Source organism: Bombus huntii, chromosome 1, assembly GCF_024542735.1.
Source record: "Bombus huntii isolate Logan2020A chromosome 1, iyBomHunt1.1, whole genome shotgun sequence".
Lineage (NCBI taxonomy): Eukaryota > Metazoa > Arthropoda > Insecta > Hymenoptera > Apidae > Bombus > Bombus huntii.
Window position 1 is genome coordinate 1,857,831 of NC_066238.1, and position 23,241 is coordinate 1,881,071.

The 23,241-nt window shown below is 38.0% G+C and overlaps 1 protein-coding gene and 1 long non-coding RNA gene across 3 annotated transcripts in view; one reads left to right on the plus strand and one right to left on the minus strand.

Annotated features, from left to right (window-relative positions):
• The window catches only part of LOC126872247 (dipeptidase 1-like), a 236,167-nt gene that overhangs the window by 157,711 nt on the left and 55,215 nt on the right, over positions 1 to 23,241 (plus strand). The window lies entirely within an intron of this gene.
• On the minus strand, positions 7,752 to 21,434 carry LOC126872652 (uncharacterized). The gene is made up of 2 exons (XR_007692081.1): positions 21,397 to 21,434; positions 7,752 to 9,392 (listed from the first exon to the last, which is right to left on the minus strand). It is a non-coding gene; the product is annotated as an uncharacterized LOC126872652 (long non-coding RNA).

Consider the following 23,241-nt stretch of genomic DNA (forward strand, 5'->3'; position numbering starts at 1 on the left):
AACGTGCGAAAGAAAAGCAGGATTGCATCCTGGAAATTGTTTCAAGATATATCATACGCTTAAAAATTACAAAATACAACAATACTGTGAATAAAATTGGTATTTAAGTAAATTTGTTTCTTCCTTTATTTATTTAATTCGTCTTGTTTTTTAGTTAAAGTAAATTTCAAGTGAAACGCTTAAAAGAGTTGGAAGCTGCTGTAACGAAATTGAAATAAAATTTGGAGTGCAAAGGGTCAACAGCTGTGCATTATTTTCTGCAATGCGGTAATTTCGATAAATTAAGGCGAAGTTTGGGCTCTGATAATTAATATTACCCACCTGTAGTCTGCAATTAAATACGTTATATATAGAAGATAGTAAATAGAACGACACGGTGAAAATAAGTAAATATATTCTGACATAATAACATCTATCACGTTTTTGGTAACTCGGCAGACGAAAAGTCTGAAATTAGTTATTTTATTGGTTTGGTAATTCTAACGCTAATAAATGAAAATGAAACTTCGTAACTGCGAGATTTCGTTCGAAACGGTACGTTAGACCGGGATGATTTATAGAATAGATTTATAAATGTTTAATTTTTAATTTCGTAGAAATGTTATCGTCTAAATTACTGTTTTTGTAGGTGAAAGGATTTTGTAGGTGTAGGATTAAAACAAAATTAATAGTAGCAAAATAAATGGTAGAATACGTTGCATGGGATAATCTATCGGACGAAGTAGAAAAACGTATACGGTCTGAGTATAGAAGACAGGGTAAAATAAATTCACGAAATAAGAGGGAAGAGTAAGAAGAGTAAGAGGGAAGAGCAAGAAATAGATAAGATATTAAGAAATAAGAGAAAACAAATTGGTATAAATAGCGACAAAAGTCAAGGATTAGAGGATAGCATAAAGAATTATGGTTTCGATAAGAAACATATTAAGAAGATTGAGATGCGTTCAAAGAAACAATGTAAAAAGAGAGCGTGCAGAACCGATGGGAAAAAGAAGAGAGTAAGAAGAATGAAATACGGATAGTATCGCTGTGTAAAGAAGATAATGAGAAACATCGAGGATCGATAAAAGCGAGGGAAGCAAAACGAATAAAAGTAAAACGGAATGGAAAGGAAGAAAAAGAGAATACGAAGATAATAACGAGGAAGAAGGCGAAGAAATAGACAGAAAACGCGAGTTCGAGGGGGTGAGAGTTGGCAGCATCGACTAGAAACGAGGCGATTAACCGTCGCCGTGCTAGACTTCACAGATCGGGTGTCCATGTTAATGGAGGACGATTTTCTAATAACGAGTGCCACGTTCTTTCTGCTTTTACGAGTTCACCGATGATTCCACGGAGGAAAGAAGTGGAACGAACCTTTCTTCGACCAGCTTTAATTGCTCTTTCTCGATTGTTTTATCGTACCTTCTCTCCTGAGAATCTCCTCTGCAGACCTTGGAAAATGATCATACCTAAGTGAAATAGGAAGAAGAAATTGGAACGTACGGCTGTAGCTTTCTCGTTCCAACCTTCCCGCATATTCTAGAAACATTCGTACGTAGAGTGGAATACGCTGAGAATTTTTGGAAATCCCGCGTGGTTATTTGCTGCGAATGAACGACAATGAGATTCGCGTGATCGAAGAGCGTATGGCTACGAAATATTTTGGCTAGACGCGACTGGATATGTCTTAGGTATATTTCCATAGCTTTCGTAGGGCGAGTGAAAGAGATTGTAAAATAGAGAAGAGATATATCGCGTGGAAGACGCGCGCTTGAATTAATTGCTGAATAGCATTGAATTTACTTTTGAGCAATTCTATTTTATTTCGCGCGTGCTCTACCTTTAGAACTATTCGTAATTCGTTGATTTGCATTGCTTAATTCGTTGCTTTAACAGGTAAGAATTCTATCGATATTTTAAAAAATAATACTTCCACGTATGCAACGACGATTCTTTCATACGTTGTGAGATTGTTAAATTTAAGAAAGTTAAAAATAAAAGCACACGATTGTTGGATTTAAAACGATGCAAAGAACGCGAACCGGTTTACACGCTTAATTACAATTGTATTTGGTTGCAAATAATTTTACAGCCACATCTATTCATCCTTTTGCGGAATCAACTTCTTGTCAACTTCGCGTGAAAATTAAGAAAGTACGTTCTAACTATTCCTAAATTTTATTAGTTTGGAAAACGTAATAAGGACTTTCTCGAATTTAGAAGATTCCAATTAGAAATTTTCGCGGTGGCCGATCGAAAAACTGGACGCGGAGGGAACGAAAGGCAAAACGTTTCGCAAAAGTTAAGAACACGTGACGGAGATGTCGAGGAAGAAAATAGAGACGGCGTGGCGGAGGGTCGAAATCTGCGAAGTGGAGAAGTTTTAAAGGGGTTGCGAGGTCCCGTTCGCAAAGCCGATCTTGAAAACCACTCTGTCCGAGATACCGTGAAGGAAACTTCTTTTCTCCCCCTTGACCATAAAATGACTGCAAAAACTTCAATAATTCTTGACCCTTGGCCGTATTTCAATATTTAAACAACGTTCAGCCGTCCAATAGCCTCGCATTGTTTTGCATGAATCGCCTTTGCGAGCCTTTGATAGTTTACAACTTCGATCATATTCGTTTCAACGATAAATAAAGGGATACTTTCTTCCCTCCTTTGTCGTTTCCCTTTTTAATGTTAATCGAACAGCGATATATATGTCGAAGATGTAGGGACAACGGACCTTTCTTCTGGAATTTTGGGAACATCCCTGATACTTTGGTCTAAACTATTTATTACAGCTGTACTTAAATAATAGAACTTAGAAATAGTTGTCGCGATACGATCTGATTACGTTTGTCCGGGATTTGTGACAGTGGGCTTGGGCTCCAGGTGACACAACTGGTCGCCGAACGTAACCACGGTCGCGGGATGAACCTTTTTATCTAACAGAAGAAGTACCAATATCGAAGGACACACGCTGTATTAACAAACAAGCCCCGGGTAGGAGCAACGTCGGCTCTACGCGGGTCTGCCTAGTAACGGCGCCTGGAATTTTTGTCGATATCCCTGGTCAATATGCGATTGACAAACGTGATCGTGTCAGTCTTTTATTCTTGCGATCACCTTGGAGAGTTTGCACAAATCGTCTTGTCAGTCAGAAAGATACCGAGCATCGCAGCTAACGTCACTTTGTGTTTCAAAATAGATTCAATTGTACAAAGAGCTTTCCCGTTGACCGTGGATTCCTTATTGAACCTAAGAACATTATCTTTAACATCAAGAGTGTATGGCGGATGGATACCATCAGGACGCCAACAGGTCGAGGCATCAAACGCGGTCGTAACACCTCCCGGGCGATCCGGGTACCAACCGCCAACGCCAGAGGGCTACTACGACGACAACAGAGTCTGTCTGTTTCGCTAGCGGTCGAATATACGAGCGCACGATACAAATACCGCACCTAGCCAGACTCCCTCTACGTCTAAGGCAGGGACTACCTTAGGGGCATAGCCTTACCGACGTGTCCACCGGTAGTCCCGGGACAAAACGCGCGTTCCCTTTTCACCTGGCAGCGACTACACTACCCCCAAAAGTGTCTAATCAACACGTTTAATCGTCAAACTCTGCTAAATCAACATTTGTACTTATATGTCGGAGAAGAGTCAGGAACAGGGTTGTGGGCGTTCGATAGACCTCCCTTGGAGTTGGCCATCGTTGTGTGATAACGAAGGCGCGGCCTGATGCTACGAGTATGGACACTACCGATTCGACAGTCAACAGCGGTGATTGGGCACTTGCGATGTTAGCGACGTTGGTCTTGGGTTCGATGACGAATCCGCGGTCAACGGGATGAAAGAGATACTTGCTCTAATTCAAACTCACTGATCGTCAGGCGCTGCTCCCTTCGTCGGTGGGATCTCAAAAAAGAATGAATCTTCGTCCCAATGATGCCACAGGGGAAAACTACGATGGGGTGTGTCCAAAGGACACGAGATCATCGGATTCGTCGAGTGTAGCCCTCGTTCCGAAAGTAAGGGAAATTGACGTCGCTGTCAATTGGTCAATTTGGGACAAAGACTGTCTGTCCGTTTGGAAAATCTTAATTGCCGGAAAACCCCAGGTTTTATAGCGGGTCCTCGGGCTAACTGGACTTGCGCTGTGTACGTGCCTCAACATCAGGTATTCGTTGTCCGAAGGAACCGTTGGAATGTTTTACTGTCAAGTACCTCTATTGGTATTTCTTTTAACGAGGATCATACTATAACTCCACACCTCTGTTAGGCGAAGCGCCCGTCCCGTTGACCGCGGCTACGTTCGGCGACTGATGGTCGCCTTGAGCCCAAGTTTATTATCACAAATCGCAAACAAGTACAATTGGGCAGGATGACGGCAAATTGTTTAATTACGACTGTAAACTTTAATTGCAATTTTATGGATTTTCCCGAAGTTCCAGAGGGACGGCTCCGGCGTCCTTTCATCTCCGACATATAATTGTAAATGTAATCTCCATTGAACAACAACGATGGCTTGTCCTAATGAAGATACGTGTAGTATCGGGGAAAAGGGCCTAAGAAACATCGAGTTAACCATGGACAATGTCGCGAGAGCCGAGGCGCTGTAGGGTCTATCAATGTATCCTCGGTCTTTTCAAGTGCATAGTTTCGTAGAATAGACCTACGTGACCCTGGCCACGAGCGTCTGCGGAACACGTGTGCGGTGGACCTAGCAAAAGACAAAAGAGGATGCTACAACGGCCAGAATGCGAGTTGAGAAGCGCAGTATGAGTTGAGAGGTCACGGAGTGTGAATCGAGAAGTCAGAGAGTGCGAGTGGAGGAGCGGGATAGTATGATAATAAGACGTACGACGATATTGTATCGGTCCTTTTGTTATTGAGTATCGCTTATTAAACTACAATAAACTCTAAATAAAACATCATTACTTGTCCTTACTCTAAGATCCATAAGTTACTACATACGTTACACCGCCCCTAAGTCTAACGCCAACCCGACCAACCCGACATATATATAGCGAAAGAAAGTAAATAAATCAGCGATAGACCGTATACGATTTAGAAAAGTTTGTGAAACTAGATCGCGATTGTATTAGGTCGTCCGAAAAGTTTCTTTCGTTTCATAAGATGATAATAGACGAACAACAATTTCTGTTTTATAGTATTTTATTGAATTAGGTATCATCTATTCCGTTATATTTCTATTATTACGTTCGTGTTTAATTCACTAAACTAATATAAAACGAAAAACATTGTGCGTCTATTATCTCTATATTATAAAATGAAAGAAACTTTTCGGACAACCTAATAGATAAATTCGACGACTTTGTGAAAATTTCAGAAACCTGAGTGAATATACGTGAAATTTCGTTGTTTGTTGCAATTTTACGAAGAGGGTTGCGCGTTAGTTAAAGAATATGTGAAAACAATTTTTCTTAACGCGTAACTAAATAATGGGAATAATCTAAGTAAAACAGCGTTAAATAAAAATATCGCAATTTTATATTAAGGATGCATCCGTTTTCTCGATGCTTCAGTCGAAATGTTAACATTCTCGAAGAGAAGACATCTGTAAGGTACAGACCTTTCCAATGTATGAAATTAAATTTACAGGTGTAAGTAGTAGAATCCCTGCTTGGTCAGACAAACGTAACACTGCGAGGTATTAACTGACACTGACTGTGATGGAAGTTGTACCTGATCGGATTAGTAAAATAGAAACCGTTTCTATATGTGTATCAAGTAGAGCTTGTATTTACATTAGTCAAGTAAAGGCACGCCTTTTAGCCAGCCAAACTGGAATGGAACTGCGCCTGATGCGACAAGTAGAATACGAACGTGTCTCGTATGCGTTAGCAAAGACAAGTGTATTTCATAGTAGGATAAGATAGATCGTGGTAACGCTCACTCGTTTCTACGACTTCTACGTAAACTTTTCTTAACATTGTTTTATTTTATTTTCAACGTCTATATGACACGAGTATTAATCGATAATAATTAAAGGAATGTCAATGGAAAAGTGATATAGATGAATGGTATAAAATGCTTAATTTGCAAAAACTGGAGATAAATTTAAATTTTAATAAAAGAATCTACATATTTTCAAATATTCAAAAGACATTCGATATGAAGTAAAACAAGCATATACAGTTTCTCATCCGGATAAAAATATGGATAATAAAGAGACGTATCGTCCCCTGTGTTTGTGTTTTTTTTTTTTCTGTAAACACGCACTTGTATCATTTTTCCATCGAACCTTTTAATCACATTATCTGCAAATTTGAACAGAGAATTGAAAATGTTACGATCCATTATCGGTCTTTCCATCATTCTGTTTTATTATAGTATTTAAACAATAGTACATACGATGAATACCAATGGAAACTCAACGGCGGATGGTGAAACACAATTGGAAAATGTACGTAACAAAAATATGAAATAAAAATATTGGCCATGTGGTCAGTTTCCCACGTTCAACGCCAAGTTTCCAGTTTATCCCTAAAGTTTAATTTCCAACGGAACGCGATATTATCCAATATGTACACGCGCGTTTCATACACGTTTCCCAGCGGGAACAAAGGCGAAACCGAAAAACAATCGTTCAACGGAAATACGTAAAAATCGTTTATCTCCGGTACTTCCGTGGTTCTGGCTGCAGACTTCGTTGCACGGAAGAGTTGAAAGAATTCGAGAACGGCTCTCTGAAATCGAACATCTGCCCGTTAGAAAATTTCCTGCTACCAAGAATCAGAGAAGATATTTCGAGATATTTCTGATTCTCGAATATTATTTCTTTTCCGTTTTCCTTTTCTTCTTTTCCTGTACACAGCTCCATGGCCATTGTTCTACCCGATATTATTCGCATATATCGTCTCATCGTATCACGGTTATTGCGATCATCAATTTGAAATGTCCACCTCTGTAACGTATAATACGATGCAGTTGAAACAATAACGTTGCGTGTTAATAAATGTGGATTCAAATAAAAACGTACGATATTATACGGTTGAAACAATATTGTCACGCGTTAATAACTGCGGATACGGATAAACACAGGGAATATCGAAGTATTTAAACGCGCTTGTAACGCGAATACTATAATATTTGGATCGAATTGCTTCTGTTTTGTAAGAGATACAAGATATATGTACGAATAAATCCACTTTTGTTATTATGCTATTTTAATGCTATTTGATGGTTAGAAAAGCGTATTTTGATGTAACATAGTCAATTTTCGAGCAAAGTTTCTCGCGTATATTTTGGCGAATATATTACTTGTTATTGGTTAAGCTTTAAATTTGCATTACAAATGCTATCAACTACGTTGCACCAAAAACAATGGTCAACCTGGTCGTTCGATCAATCAGAATTTCTGCGAAAGCTTCATTCGAAAATCCATCGAAGCGTGGACAAACTTCCGCAGCCGTGTTTAACGAGTCATCGACGACACAGGAAGCATCGCGATTCGAATTCCATGGCATGAGGCGATTAACGTTTTCAGAACCGGAAATATCGATTTACGTGTTCCTATAACCGAACATCACGAGGAGAACGCCGAGTTAATATCGAGCTACTGAAATAACATACATCGAATTTAGATCGTTTCGTGATGAGCTTTTCTTTATGCAGTGGATTAAGACATTCGGAGAAATAAATAAAAAAATCTGTTTCCGATAGAGTCGAAAATAAACGAATCGCGATTAAATTGCTTAAATTCGAATCTTACGATTTCTGCTTACGTCGTCGGAAAGTAACAAAAGACGAAAGGAAGACTTTTCATAAAATAGCTCGTTTTATTCTGTTTTTCAGTAAAGCGTAACAAAGTTTCAAAAATGTAAATCTCATGCACCTCGTTGTCCACTAGTCGCGTATTCACGACATTTTTATAACATTCTGCTTGCTTTTATTATCTATTTATTTATTTTCTTTTTTTTTTTTGTAATACAACATTTATATGCAAATTCTACTTATTCTTAACTCTATTCAATAAAATCTGTTCATTAACGCGTTAGCTGTCACGATAGTTATCGGAATTCCATAGACTAAAAAGTGGTCGACAACGCGAATGACTTGGATAAGAGAGAAAAAGCATGGAAATAAAATGTAATACTATCTTGCAAAAATTAAATGCTAAACGTATATTTCAATCTATTCAATCAAAGAAAAATATACGTATAAAATGTTTGAACAACCTTCGACAAATTTAAATAATATTCTTTCCATCCTCTTCCAATATAATTACTTCGTTTAACGCGATAATAGCAATAACATTCTTCGTGCTTGGCCTCGAGGCTAAAAAATGAACTTGGCTTAGAAAATTCTCGGCTTACAATTCTCTACTAATCTTTCGTCCCTCTCAATCGCTCGAATCTTTCGTTTTCTATTTCCTATCAATATCTTCCCTTACTTCCTATCTCGTTAACGTTACTTTGTACCATCGCTCGTTTACCTACTCGAATCCCTTACACTTACCACGTGCGATATATAATTTCAAAAGACGCGAGATTAAACAGGAAATTTGAAATGGCGAAAGATCGCAATTTTTAATTTGTCAACGATGCGTGAAAAATGGCAAAAAAAACGACATCGGTCGTTCGTAATATACGTATTTCGATCTAATCGATTTCCAAGGCAGGACGTATGAATCTCGCATGGCGCGTGAACGCGTTATGTACCATCGTTTCCAATCGCGCTTACCTCGTTTGATTAAACGCGAAATTCTGTTAATAATTATAATTTTTAATTTGCCAACGATGCACGAGATCGCGTCGAACGTAATGTCCACGGGGGACAGCCAACGACGACGACGGGGCTTTGCCATGGAATTTCCGCTTCGACACCGATAGACGAGGCCATCGTCGCGTCTCGCCGGATTAAATTATAACGTCGACCCTGATTTACATCGATAGCGCTGCAAACTCTCGGTCGTCGGTTCGTTAGAAAGTTTCACGGAAGTGTCGCAGTTGGTGTGTTCCCGGTACTACCAACCCTGAGCAACGACTGCCATGCAAACAGGGGTGCTCGCGCGAGCGCACACCACTAGTCTACGTTCTAATACTTTGGTCACGGATACTCCGGTTACAGATACCAACACAGAGACAGAGACCTTCGAGGTCTATTTGTTTTCAGTTACTTTTCCCAGGAAGTTGCACATCGACCCTCTGCTGATTTACAATTCTCCGCTTCCTTCGGTCCACTGGTGGTCGGTCATGCATATTTAATCGCCGCACGGCCATCAACGGATAACTAGGCTCGCCTCCTTTCTCGCGAAATCCTTCAGAAGTGGTTCTCCGCTTGGAAACTTGGGCGGACGAACATACGTTTGCGTCTTTCCTTGTCTTCCTTTCGGGTTACACAGCGTTCTCAAGGCGAAGCACACGCGTTCTTGCTCCCGGATTTATGTTCTTTAGTCTGGAATAAGCGTTGCGGTTGTTAGCCTCGGTGGTGCTAACAGTCGGCGGATGCATTAGGTTAGGTGGTAATTTAGTGGAACAGGACTCTGGCGTGCAATTAAGGAAATTTTGCGACTCGAAAGTTACGTACTATCGGTTATATTAATGATAAAATAGGATATCAGCGATAAAACGAGTATAGTTTCAGAAGTGAATTTTACGAATTAAAAGTTAGCCGATTGTTTTACTTGGCACGAAATTGTAAAATTGTAGAAATTGTTTTTACAGCGAAAGTTTGCGATATCGTTCGTAATGTTCTTTAATTGCTTCGTATCGTTAATTGGTAAATTATCGCGCAAGGGTAGTTAGATGATAATTAGATCGGTTTACGTAAGACAGGAAGATGCTTATTTGCGAAGTGTTAAAAATTATTATTGACTTTCGAACTAAGTTACCAACCCTCGTTAAGTTAGTTCGCAAGTTGATAATAAGATTAGCAACTTCGGATTGCACTTTTTTCATCGCTTCGTGATAATTCTATTTAAGCCAATCGTAGCTTTATCTACTTACAACCCAACGCTGGACATCTTATTGACAAGCGTGTAGCATCACCGCTAATTCGTAATCTCAGTGGCAAATCGACGCTCTACGATTGTAATCTAATTTTATCTCAAACTGTAACCGAAATTTACACGCGATCTCTCGTTTCTCTCCCCGAATATATCTTATCGCGATGCATTTCAGAAGTTATGGATCTCGAGATCCAAAAATTAACTCTAAAAGTGAACTGCTTTATGAGATAAATAATAAGAAAAATGTTACAGTCCCACTACTCTTTCAACCCTTTTCTTAATAGCAGACAAAATATGCACGAATATTATCCTATTATTTAATAATACCGTTTTCGATCCTTTGACTCCAAAGACTATTATATCTCAATTACGAAAGACACGACGTATTTTTTACTGCCAACGTACGATCCACTTATCGACAATTTCTTATTTCAAACTAATTTTTCCTAGCTGCGTCGCTCTTCTATCTTTCAGCGAACCAATAGTATCCATGATAATACAATATTGCAATATACTTATTATATTTTACTAATTATATTTATTAACATTCACTATATTATTTTATAATACTTATTAGTAAGTCGATTAAAATTCTCACCGCGTACTTGGATTCTTTGCGTCAACAACTTCACCACATCGTCTCGATTTAACCAAGTTTACTTCACAGCAGGCTGCTGAGAATTCAAAGAGACTTATCGAATACGAGACAAACAGGATAGCTAGACCGATTCTAACTGTCGATCATCCCTTCGAGATCTTTTTGTTGGCCATTCAGCCGATTGTGAACCGTATTCGCCCGAGGGGTGATTCCGTTGACGGAACGAAAGAGCTTGGGTAAACCTCTCTTCTCGGTCGCTAGTGCATCTTCAATTCGTAATCAGACTGGATTTGTCCTCAGTCCCCTCTTCGGGATTTCCTCGTCGCAACGAAAGTGGCACGGATCTCTTATAAATAAGGTAGAACGATCGGAACAGACGACAGCTGGCGAACTTCGGAGCACAACGTGGGTACGTAGACTTTGTTCCTGGCTAAACGAAAACTGTCTGTTGGAAGATCCTGCTTGTGTAAGGGGGTTAGGTATCTTCAACGCTGGAAATTCGCTGATTATTTTCACAGTCGAAGAATGTTCCCGTCGATGAGATTTTTAATTTGTACATTTGTAGAGATGAGATTCTAATTATTTAACCAGTAGAGCGATTGAAATGATCGGATGGCCATCTTTAGTAGACATTTTATGTATACTTTTGCGAGAGAGTATTTCCCGGGACTCGTACGATCTTTGCCAAAGTGAGATGATTTACTAAACGCGTTTGTTGGTTTATTAAAAGAGACGAGTGATACAATTGTAACAGTCGATTATATCAAGATCACTTTAAATAAGAAGGAAAATTCAAAATTTTTGCTTAAAAATATAACTTTAATCAATCAGCAATTGTCCGCTGTTCTCGATGACCCGTTGCCATCTTTCAGGCAATGTCATAATTCCATGTTCATAAAACTCCTGAGTTTTGTCAGCAAAAAACTGAATTAAATGCGAGTTTAAATCAGCAACGTCATTAAAACTTTTACCATTTAAGGAATCCTGCAAGGGGCGCAATAAATAGTAATTTGTAGGCGAAAGGTCAGGGCTAAGTGGTGGATGTAACAACAGTTCCCAACCTAGTTCCAATAATTTTTGGCTAGTGACCAAAGATGAGTGGAGTTTTGCATTATCATGCTGGAAAACAACATCCTTACTATTTGCCAATTCTGGCCGCTTTTCTCGAACCGCATTTGCCAGTTTGGCGAGTTGTTCAGCGTACCCGTCTGAAGTAATCCTTTCCTTTTCTGGAAAAAGTTCAAAGTATATAAGTCCTTTATAATCCCACCAAATTAACAGTACTATCACTTGTTCGTTTTGCCTCATGTCCGATTTTCCCCGATTATTCTTGCTATAAAATATCCACCTTTCGTCACCAACGATCAGTCGTTTCAGAAGTGGATTAATTTTGTTGCGTTTCAGAAGCAAATCGCAGATGGTAATGCGTTCCGACAATTGATTTTCGTCAAGCTCATAACGGAGCCATAAATTCTGTTCCTTGTAAAACGTAAACTTTTTTAATTTGTTTACAATGTGTTCATGCGGTAGATGGAACTTCTTCGCAATTTCACGCGTTGTGTACTTAAAATCTCCATCGGTAACGAGCTTCATAACGATATCATTAACGTTATTTAGGCAGCCCTGTTTACTAGCTTTCCGAGCATCTTCACTAGAACGAAAGCTCTCAAAGTATTGTTGACACTCATTTTCGTCCACGACTTCTGTCCCAAATATGGCACATATCTTCTTCTGTGCTTGCGCTGCGGTCTTGCCTTTTCGGAAAAAATACAATAAAATATGTCTGATATGCTCGCTTTCGAAATCCATTTTTAAATTGGGTTAAAAACGAAATTAAATAACTAATCGATACAATTTTTTTACTAAATTAAAGGTGACAGTCTAAACAACAAGAAAAAGATATACACGTCGGCAAAACAAAAAAATGTGCGACAAATGTATTGAGAAAATCCGCAGGCACATTTGCCAACCCAATCGTTGCTCGCTCAATGCCACTCTTTAACTATACGCTCGCTATTCGACTCTATGTGACTCGCTGTAATCACTCGCTTATTCCACTGTATAACTCACTATGAAGACTGTCCTAGAGAGCACGTTTGTCTATTTGTATCGACCGGTGTTATTATAAGAAGTTCAAATGTAACTCCGGTTGACGATTACAAATAACGACGATAACGTTTTGTCCGGAGTTCGTTTATCTTTGAACATAGCAAACCAAAACAACGTTGCTATTCCAAGGCACAATAATACGAGTCTCTCCCGATTCAAATGTTCCGTTGATTCGTGTGTTGACAAAGTCGCATTACTTAACAAATTGTCGAGTATTTGTAAGAGATTATGATCAATAGCTCTCGGCTTATATTACGACCCTAACATCGAGCTAACAAAATTTGCTCAATTACGATTCGATAACAATAAATTCGATAACAAAAGCAACAATAATTTATGTATATACACGTATACATAAATCACGCTGCAAATCTGCGAAATATCCTGACGACTAAAAGTTTCGTCATTGACGTTAAAATACTGCCGACAATTACCGATAAATGAATATAAAAATAAATATAAAATGTAATTTAATGTAATAATAATGAAAGGAATAAATGTAAAATGAAGAAGAAAGGTGGGAAAAACGATAAACAAAAATCAGAGATTAATCATTGTATTCTGAAAGCATCTCGCTAATGTTCGTGTGTGACACGAATCAGGGATCGTTTATCAAGCAGAGAGGATGTCAATTGGAGTGGCTGAACGGCGCAGTTTTGTATAGAGCCCTTTCAGAGGAGAGAAGGTAATCCTTTTTAGCGAGTTTGTCAAGGAATCTTTCTTCGTGGCTCGCATCGGAGTCTTTTAAAAGGAAGTGGCCTCTTCCCGACCATGCCACCTGCAAAGGTAATTCTCTTAAGGACCTTCCCCGTTCATAAATCTCGCCGTACACCCTTAGTGCGTGGCTGCGAGAACGTTTGCATCCTCGAGGCTCTGGCTGACGAACGGCTGCGGGGATAGAAGAAGATCGAATATCCTCGTGAATAATACACGCAGGACTAAACTGTTCTACTTTCCTTCTCTCTTCTCTTTTCCTCCTTTTAAATCAGCAAACGCGCGTCGAAATATTTTCCATGAGAATAGAGTTTTCAGTAGGCCTTCAAGCACGTCTGTGTTATTTAGGCTAGTATCCCGTCACGTTTTAAGGGAATTTCGCAAATCTTCCGATTCGCCGTGCCTAGGTCGGTGACTGGCGGAAATAATGTTGCGAGAAATTTTTCGAGTTTGCCAATTTATATATTTATTACGTATGATATGCAATTAGAATTGTTTATTCGCTCGTATTAATTACTAATCGTATTTGCGGAGAATCGTGGATCTTAATTGGCGAAATACAAGTAAAGAAATACTAAGGTTAGAATTTATATTAAAGTAGTTTTAGATTTATTTAACAAACCATTTCCAGGAGCTTCGTCGACATACGTTTGCGCGTGTTTCAGCGCTCTCTCTCTACTACGCAGCCAATCTAGTCTAGTACACAAAATTATACATATCTCGATAAACCGAAATCGTCTAAACCGCATTTTTCCGCTAATACGAGATTATATATTCATCGATATAAACCGTATTCATATTCGATACGAAACCAGAGGAATTCGTTATTAAACTCAGACAATATAACAAAAATAGTTATAGCGACTAACATTTTACGCTGAAATCTATTTCAGATTGCGAATTATTCCGTTTGTTGAATATCAATATTAGTCCGCTTTTGCTCTCATACGTCCACTTAAATAACTTCGTTATCGATTCAGAAACAGTCTACGAAAGTTTTCCATAGAATTAGCTCGCCTATATACCGTCAAAAACTGACGGAGCGCGAATTGCAGGGCGGCGCGAGTTGAATTGGTTTCGACGATCGCGTTTTCCAGCTAACAGGAATTACAAGCCCGCGTCATTAAAAATGGCTATTATCGTCGTCTGGTGCGCATTCGACCTAATGCAGCATGATATAGACGCTAAATCGCGTTCGTTCCCGTCTACCGGCCGTTTTCGTTTCATACCAGCATTAGCGCTGCTATCCCCGTGTAAGTTTTGCTAAATTGCCGTATTTTCCGGCTCGTTGTTGCAAACGACTCGTTGTCTGTTAATGCCGTCGTCGACGAAGAAGAACAACGATCGCAAAGTGCTACGTTTACGTCGGCGTTCGCGGATTCCTTCAGTTGAATCGTGGAAAATCAAGTTTCCAGTATCGTACACGGAATGGCCAGCATTCGAAAACGACGTGATCGCGCTTCCAACGTTCGCATATTTATCTAGCGATTTTCGTGTAGCTCTAACGGACCGAATAAGTTCTTGAATCATTCATGGTAATTGCGAATGGAATATTCGCACAGAAAGAACGGAATAATTTATCTTATGCTCTTATACCGTAGTCAATAGTGTTTTTAGATACATAAGAATTGTGTATATTGAGATATGTATAATTTTGTGTGCTAGACTAGCCACGCCGCGTAGTAGTGACACACGTATGTGAATATGAGTGCGGGAAAGTATGTGTATGCACAGCGTCTCGAAAAACAGACGAATGTAACTGTTTCGTTAGCGGTCTCGTATGGAAGATGGTGAGACAAAGAGAGTGCTGAGACGCGTGCGAATGTATATCGACGAGAATCGTGTAAATCGTTTATTAAATAAATCTAACGCTATTTTAATACGAATGCTAAGTGTAATCTTAGTGTTCCTTTATTTTTATTTCGGCGATTAAGATCCACAATTCTCAACAGTGTATTTTAATATTTCTCGTTCATAGTACGAGGGTGCTTTTTTCTATATGATATCGCACTGTTTTGTTACGAACAGATTCGTTCTCGAATAAAATGAAATTATCATTCTTAGTATCATAGCCTCTCGTAATCTTCCATTAAGCGTCAACGATACGACATCGACGAATCTCGTGATCTTCGAGTAACTTTAAGCGCAGATGACGCAACCTCGATGTCCATCTACTCAGCAATTTAATCTGCCATGCTAATTGTACGATTTTAATTCCAGTGATTATAAACATCAACGTCATAATTTTGAGAGTGACTATGATCTGGTCTATCGGCACGTGTCTCAGAAAAATTGTCCTTCGTTTTCTATAGCATCCTCTTTTCGTAATATTACGTCGTTATAATTTTTCTATTCCATGACACCAGAACTCTGTCATACAACTTGCTCTGTCACGTAACTTTGTCACCTTTTTACAACAAATCTCCAAGCCAATAACCGAACCCGGTAACCGAACGCCAACTCCCTGCTCGAGAGTTAGCAAATTCAAAATTAGTCAGACGAGAAATTGCGCGTGATCGTTACTCGTGTACAATTTCGTATAATACATCGACGTGAGTCGCGTTCGTTAAAAGCGTTGTATTTAGCACGTGCGGAGCATCCAGCTCGTCGATCCTTTCATCTAGCAACTTGTTAGAGTTCTACTTTCGCCAACGAGTCTCGCAATGACGATTTATTCGCGCGCAGATGAGACGCGTACGATCACTGTTAGCAACAATGGCGAAGGTAAGCTCTTTCCTATGGAAAGTAAGCTCTTTCGAAGGAAGGAGCAGATCTGTCCAGCGTGACCGGAATTCGTAGACGGAAGAGGAGGCGCGACCTGGTTCTTGCCGCGGATGGGATATCGGTGGCCCAGACCGCGGAAAAAGCACGTAGGATACTACTTGGTGAAATATTGCTGCGGAGGCGGAATACACAATGGGCCGGCATCGTGCACACTGTGCACGAATGTTTTTCTTTCCACCCAGACACACCACCTCTCTGCCCTTAACCAGCCACCTAATACGATTCGGATTCCCTCGATGCCACAGCACGTTCCTCCTGATGAGCAGCACATCGACTAGTACTTTCTCAACTTACGAGAAAACTACCATTCACTCTGCAAAACAAGGTGTACGATTGTTTCAGAAATATTTTCCAGCATTTTCACTAATTGTTTATAAATTAAAGATTGTAAGAAATCATCTGATAAAAAAGCATTATTTTTATTGATGTTCCAACTTCGATATTGCTTTATGATTAAGTAGGACTTTAATACGATAAACGATAATTGAAAATAGAAACTACATGTTTAATCCAAAGACCATTCTGCGGAACAATGTGTGCAACTGTTCGGGACACGTTTCCGTGAACTTTGACTAATTGTTTATAAACTGAGGATCGTAGAAAATCAGGTGATAAAAAGGCATTATTTTTATTGATCTTCCAATTTCGATATCGCTTTATGATTAAATAGGATTTTAATATGGTGAACAATAATTGAAGGAACAATGTGTACAATTTTTCGAGACACGTTTCCGTGAACTTTGTCTAATTGTTTATAAACTGAGGATCGTAGAAAATCAGGTGATAAAAAGGCATTATTTTTATTGACCTTCCAACTTCGATATCGCTTTATGATTAAGTAGGATTTTAATACGATAAACAATAATTGAAAATAGAAACTACATGTTTAATCCAAAGGCCATTCTGCGGAACAATGTATGCAATTGTCTGAGATATGTTTTGATGGATTTTGATTATTTATTTCCAAATCATAGATCCTTATAATAGAAGAAAAACGTATCAAGTATATTTTTACCGACCCTCTGATTTTAAATTTTAGATATTAAATTATTTTTGGTATATCTGTGTTCGTTAGATTTTATCAAATAATTTTCCGCATAACGAGAATCTTGTTACATGCTATACGTAAGAAAAGAGGAGTTTCATTGTTAATGAAACAACAGTTGAAAGTTTATGCGAGATTCTCGTTGGAAGCTGGAATATTCGAGTAATTTAGCAACGCTAAAATATTACGTGCACCGAAATATCTAGAACTGAGCATAAACAGTGAGCAGGTAACGGAATTCCAATGCAAATAAAGCAAGAACTAGACTTAAGTACGAGTAGAGGTATGTCGATTGTTGCTCGAAAATGTTTGTTGTTCCAATTCATGATACGATTGAAATAACGATAATCAACAGTAAGGGGAAATACAAAGGTTCGTGGAATATGACGGAAATAGAAACGAAGGAAATTGTTGTAGAAGTTGATATTGTTATGTAACGTAATGTAAAACTGAACAGGCTTACGCATACGAACGTACACTGTCCTTTTTTTTTATCAAATATCATAGATATTTCGTGAAAGATATTTTCGTAAGATTGCATTGTGTGGTAAACCACTCATTGACAGATTTGACACCGGTGAACGTGATCGAATTGAACAAAATCAAGCGGAATGTTATATTTAAACTATTAAATTCGTCTATACAGGGTGGTTGGTAAGGTAACTGGTGGTAGAAGCGGAAAGGGGGTGATTCTACGCGAAAAAAGAAGTCGAAAATATAGAATAAAAATTAAAAAAATTAAAAAAATAACGTCAATCGAGACAACGATCTACAGTGAGATCCGTTGTAACGAGATGCGATAAAGTGCACGCGTACCGAGCGAAAATTCAAAGTCGATTTTCTCGAAAACAAAGCCTGGAACGAAAAATTTTTATTCTATATTTTCCACTTCTTTTTTCGCGTAGAATCACCCCCTTTCCGCTTGTACCACCAGTTACCAACCACCCTGTATATTTGACTGAAAATTATTTTGTTACACTGTTGGAAATTCTTAACGAGGCTATTAAAAATTTAATTAAACGATACGATTAGAGTTAGACACTCGCATAGAGAATAATTTATTTAACTTTTAATTATGGGCCGCTCATCTCTGAAAAGAATTCGAATTTTTGGAGATGCTGCGAAGTAGCCTCGGATGTAAAAATGAATTTAAACAAACAGATGTATATCATTAGAAAAAAAAGATAATTGCGTTAGATCAATTTTTATAATACAGTGAGTAAAGAAACAAGATTATCGATTCGTAAAACGTAAACATAACGACTACACGTCTATGATTTGCAGTTAGCTATTAATTTATTTAATCAACGTTGATCTAACAAGTTAAAATGTATATGCAGCCTAGATAAATTAAACAAACAGTAGCAATATTTGTTATTAAGAAAAAGAGATATGCTATTCTGCTTCAATGTAATTAGAAAACATCGTTCTTAATAAATTTCGACATTCGCTTAGACTACTTAGGAAATACCCAACAGATCTAATAATGGATATAACTGTTGAGATATGTATAATTTTCTGTGCTGGACTAGGTTAAGTGCGTAGTAGAGGTACTTGTATGTGAATATCAGTGTGTGGAAGTATGTGTCCGAAGCGTCTCGAAAACAGATGAATGTAAACTCCACAGTCGGTTAAGGGTCGTCGAAGAGCCGGTTTACAAGTCGGGTATAGAAGAAAGTGCTGAGACGAGACGCGTGCAAATGTGTATCGATGAATATATAAGGAATCGTCCATGAAATAAATACATTATTATTTTATTATTAATCCTCAGTGTAAATTTAGTGTTCCTATAACATTATTTCGGCCTCAAAGATCCACAATTCTCAAAAATAACGTAACGAACACGAAGATGGTACCCCGCTGGGGGTAGCCACCTACATGATAATCAAACAGCCAAAAAATTCTACCAAATGTCCAAATCGGACAAATTGTGAATGTAAACAACTAAATAAAAAAAAAAAAAACTTAGACTACTTCGATCACTGGATCGCATATATCATACAAGTTTTATTCTAATAAAATTAAACGCTAATATTATAGAAATATCAAAATGTTGAAATCACGGTCCGATACATGCATGAAAATTAGTTATAAATAAATATCGAAATAAATAATAGAAAACGCGCACGATGAAAGACTTTATTGCCTCGTTTACGATCGTAAAGACCTCGATTATCTATAAAAGTTGAATCGTTTAATGGAAAGAAACGAAACGTAAAACGAAAAAAAAAAAAAAAAAGAAACTTTCGATTCATTTCGAGCTCATTTAAATTCGACGCTCTTTTCAGGTTTCATCGAATACGATCAAGTGTTCGTTGCCGAATTACGTTCCCGTTTCTGTGAAGCATTTCTGCCATAGGAATCTACTTTGGAAAGGAATCTAAAACCATCGGTTGGGATTTAATTAAATCGGTCGATGTAATGGTTTCATGTGCTTTGAAGCGATCCCAGCTACAACATCAAAGAACCAAATCAATATGTTTGCCGTTAAACGTTCATTTCACAGAAGCTATGTGTACGCGTAGTTTGTACGACAATTTCGAATTCGATAATATCGTCTGTTTTTGAGTAAGCGAAACAGAGAGCGCGATGAATCCGTGGAACAATTCATGGAAAGCGATTCTCCAAGTTGCACCAGTTTGTGCAAGAAATCTCTAACCGAAAATTTAGTTAGCTTCAACAAATAATCAAGTTACGACTATGCTGTCTGCATATTGAAACAGGATGGGGAATTCAATCGAATGTTTCGACGAACTTTCGATTCTCATTGTTGTTCCACGCTTGGGAATAATTTCTGAATTATCCTCGTGTTTTTCCCTGTTTCCTGTGCAAGACGCGATAAAATTAAGATGCACTACTTTCAACCTATTTTAATATATCGCAAAGTTGAAAATAGTAACAAATCTAAAAACGTGAAAGTAATTTTCTGAGGTAATCGCTTTTAACATGTGTATGTGTGAAAATATTTATACTTTTTACAAAATACCAAGATTATGGATGTTCAAGTAAATTCATATTTGTGTGAACGCGACTAAAGTCTAACGAAATTTGTTACACCTTCTAAACGTAATTCTACCAAATGTCCAAATCGGACAAATTGTGAATGTAACAACTAAATTAAAAAAAAAAAAAAAAACCTTCTAAACGTCACGAAATTTTTGTATCCAAAAAATTTGACGCTTCATCGAAAAACGTTCAATTTTTGCAAAAAAAAAATTGTTACAGAAAATTATGAATTGTTCGTTTTAAACACACTGCTAGTTCATCGACGAAGTTAAGATTTCACTGACAAAGCTCCTATACCGTTATTATTAACACAATTACTGAAAATTCTCAACGCGAGAATTGATTGTAATTTTAATAAATAAAAAAAAAATTATTACCACATCGAACGAAACACAGCTACAAAATTCTATTCTCCGTTTCAACCATATTTATCTACTCGTTCCACTGTTTCGTCATTTCCCTCCACAATTTCAATCTTCGTTCAACTTCGTTCAATCAAGAAAAATACCAACAAGACACGATTTCGTCAGCGACACAATCAGATTTTCCGGGTCAGCGATCGTTCGCAATATCAGATACACCTTACGGTTTATCATGACGTACGGTCAAATTACCATCAACAGACGGACATTTCCTTACGTTGGCTCAGTTTACGATTACGATCGCCACGCTACGTTCTTAACTTGGCTCGGTGGCAAAATTTCTCGTTAGCAGTCACGGTAACGAGCTAGAAGATCCGGCCGGAAGCAGCGACTCCGCCTGCTGTTCCGTGAATCTCGGTCGCCATTTTTCGTCTAGGTCGATGTTTGTTCCAGCATCGTTGCAAAAGTTACTCTTAAATTACCGTGCGTAAGAATTTCGATTTTCTAAAGTGATTACTAGATTGTGGATTTTCATGCAAATTCACTTTTTTTTTTAGAAAGCGCGGAAAGCGCGTCACCAAGAGACGTAAATTCTCGCTACGATTCTAATACTCGACGCCGCGAATTAGTCGTTCCCCTGTTTCGATTAAGATAACAGGTATAGTTCAATGAGTTTAACACTGAATTAACAGGATTAACATAAACTTGTATATTTGACAATATTTAAAAATAATATAACGAACACGCCACAAATTATTTAACGATTATACAATTAGTTTGTTAGTAATTCGACCCGACTTTATAATATTTCTTGATGTATTCGTTAGACTAACCGACTTTAATTTTATTCGTCAAAACCTATCGTTGCACTCCGTTTGAATCCTCAGATGATACTGATTGCTCTTCGATCTTTTCCTTTGTTTCTCTCGGAGACGACCCCCACTACGCTCGAGTCACGCCACCGTTCGCGCCTATGACACGTATGCCACCTTCTTTGTGTATATGAAATAACGGTCACGTTAAACGAATCGACGTTTCTAGAACTCGCCGTTTGAGGACAACTATGCGCTTGTCCCTACATTGTATATTTTTCGTCGGTCATATAAGACGATCTGTCTGCACTGTAGTGCCACGAGCGACGGTTAGAAATACGGCCTATGGTAAGCCTCGTGGCGTAACACCAACCAAGTACCATAATACGCACTATATTTTAAATACTTTATACGAATATTTTTACGTATCGGGTGCATTCTGCGCGATTTTGCACTTTCATATTTCCTATAGGTACGTAAAAATCTAGTTGGTCGAGAAAATCGTTGTTACGCTGTACAAATTATTCGTATAACAACGGCAAAGTAAAACTCTATTTACCTGAACCACTTTCTGTTGGTAGTTAACAGTTCGAATACAGTGGAATCTCGTTTATTAGAACAGATTAGGAGACGAAGCATTTCGGATAACCGAGCAATTCCGAAAATAGGTTCATCGAATAGCTAGCCTCTCCGGCTCTTCTTATTAGCAGAAATATTGAGGTTAGGTTAAGTATTACGATTGAGATCGTCCAGTTTCTTCTATCTTTTTTTTCTTTTTATATTCCATAGAATTTTTTCGATGAAATTTATTTTGTGCAAAGAGACAAACGATTGCGTGTTTGAATATACTTATTGTAAGAATAAACGCTTATACGTATTGCGAAATTATGCGGGATCGTAATTCGAATAATAGACGCTCGGTATTAACTTGTTCGCATAAACGAGGTGCGGATAAACGACGTTCTACTATAATAGTTCACTGATTCTTCTCTCGTCTAGGATTTCTCGTTCAAATAATAGGGTTTCACATTCAGATAAGTGGATTGAATTGCAGGGAATTCAGTTAAGCGGACATTAACTAAAACGTGGTTCCAATAAGTGGAGTTCAGATAAATGAAGTTTTACTGGTAATGTCGAAAAATCTAAAAGTTTTATCTCTTTATAGAGGATCGGGACAATGGTCTTGGCAGAATCGCGTAGCTTTATAATCTGTGATAATAGCGCAGTATTATCGGTATTACTAGATGGCGCATATTCGTGCATTTCAGGGAATTTTAAACGCGCAAAAATCCACGATATATATATTAGGTCGTCCGAAAAGTTTCTTTCGTTTTTTAAGAAAATAATAGACGCACAATGTTTTTTCCTTTATATTAGTTTATCGAATTGTGCACGAATATAATAATAGAAATAGAACGAAATGGATCATACCTAATTCAATGAAATAATATAAAACAGAAATTGTCGTTCGTCTATCATCGCCTTATGAAACGAAAGAAACTTTCTGGATAACAATATATATAAATCTGAAATATATAAAATATTGAAAGCAAAGCGTTCGTAATATTCGTTCGTAATAATTTTCCACGCGCTGTTTCGTTAATGCTAAGACTAAAATGAGCAATATTTATTGGAATCGAGATCAACCTACCCGAAAATGATTTGCCTTCGTTGATTTTTCATTCAATGGCTACAGAAATTTCTGGCTAAAACATAGCTTGGCTAATATAAAAGAATTCAAGTGTTATATATTTTTATCGTTACGTAAAGTAAGGAAAGGGGGATGAGAAGGAAAGGAGAGAACACGCTGAGGTGAGCCAGAGTGAAATAAAAAACGGAAAATGAGAAGTAGAAAATAAGATGCAG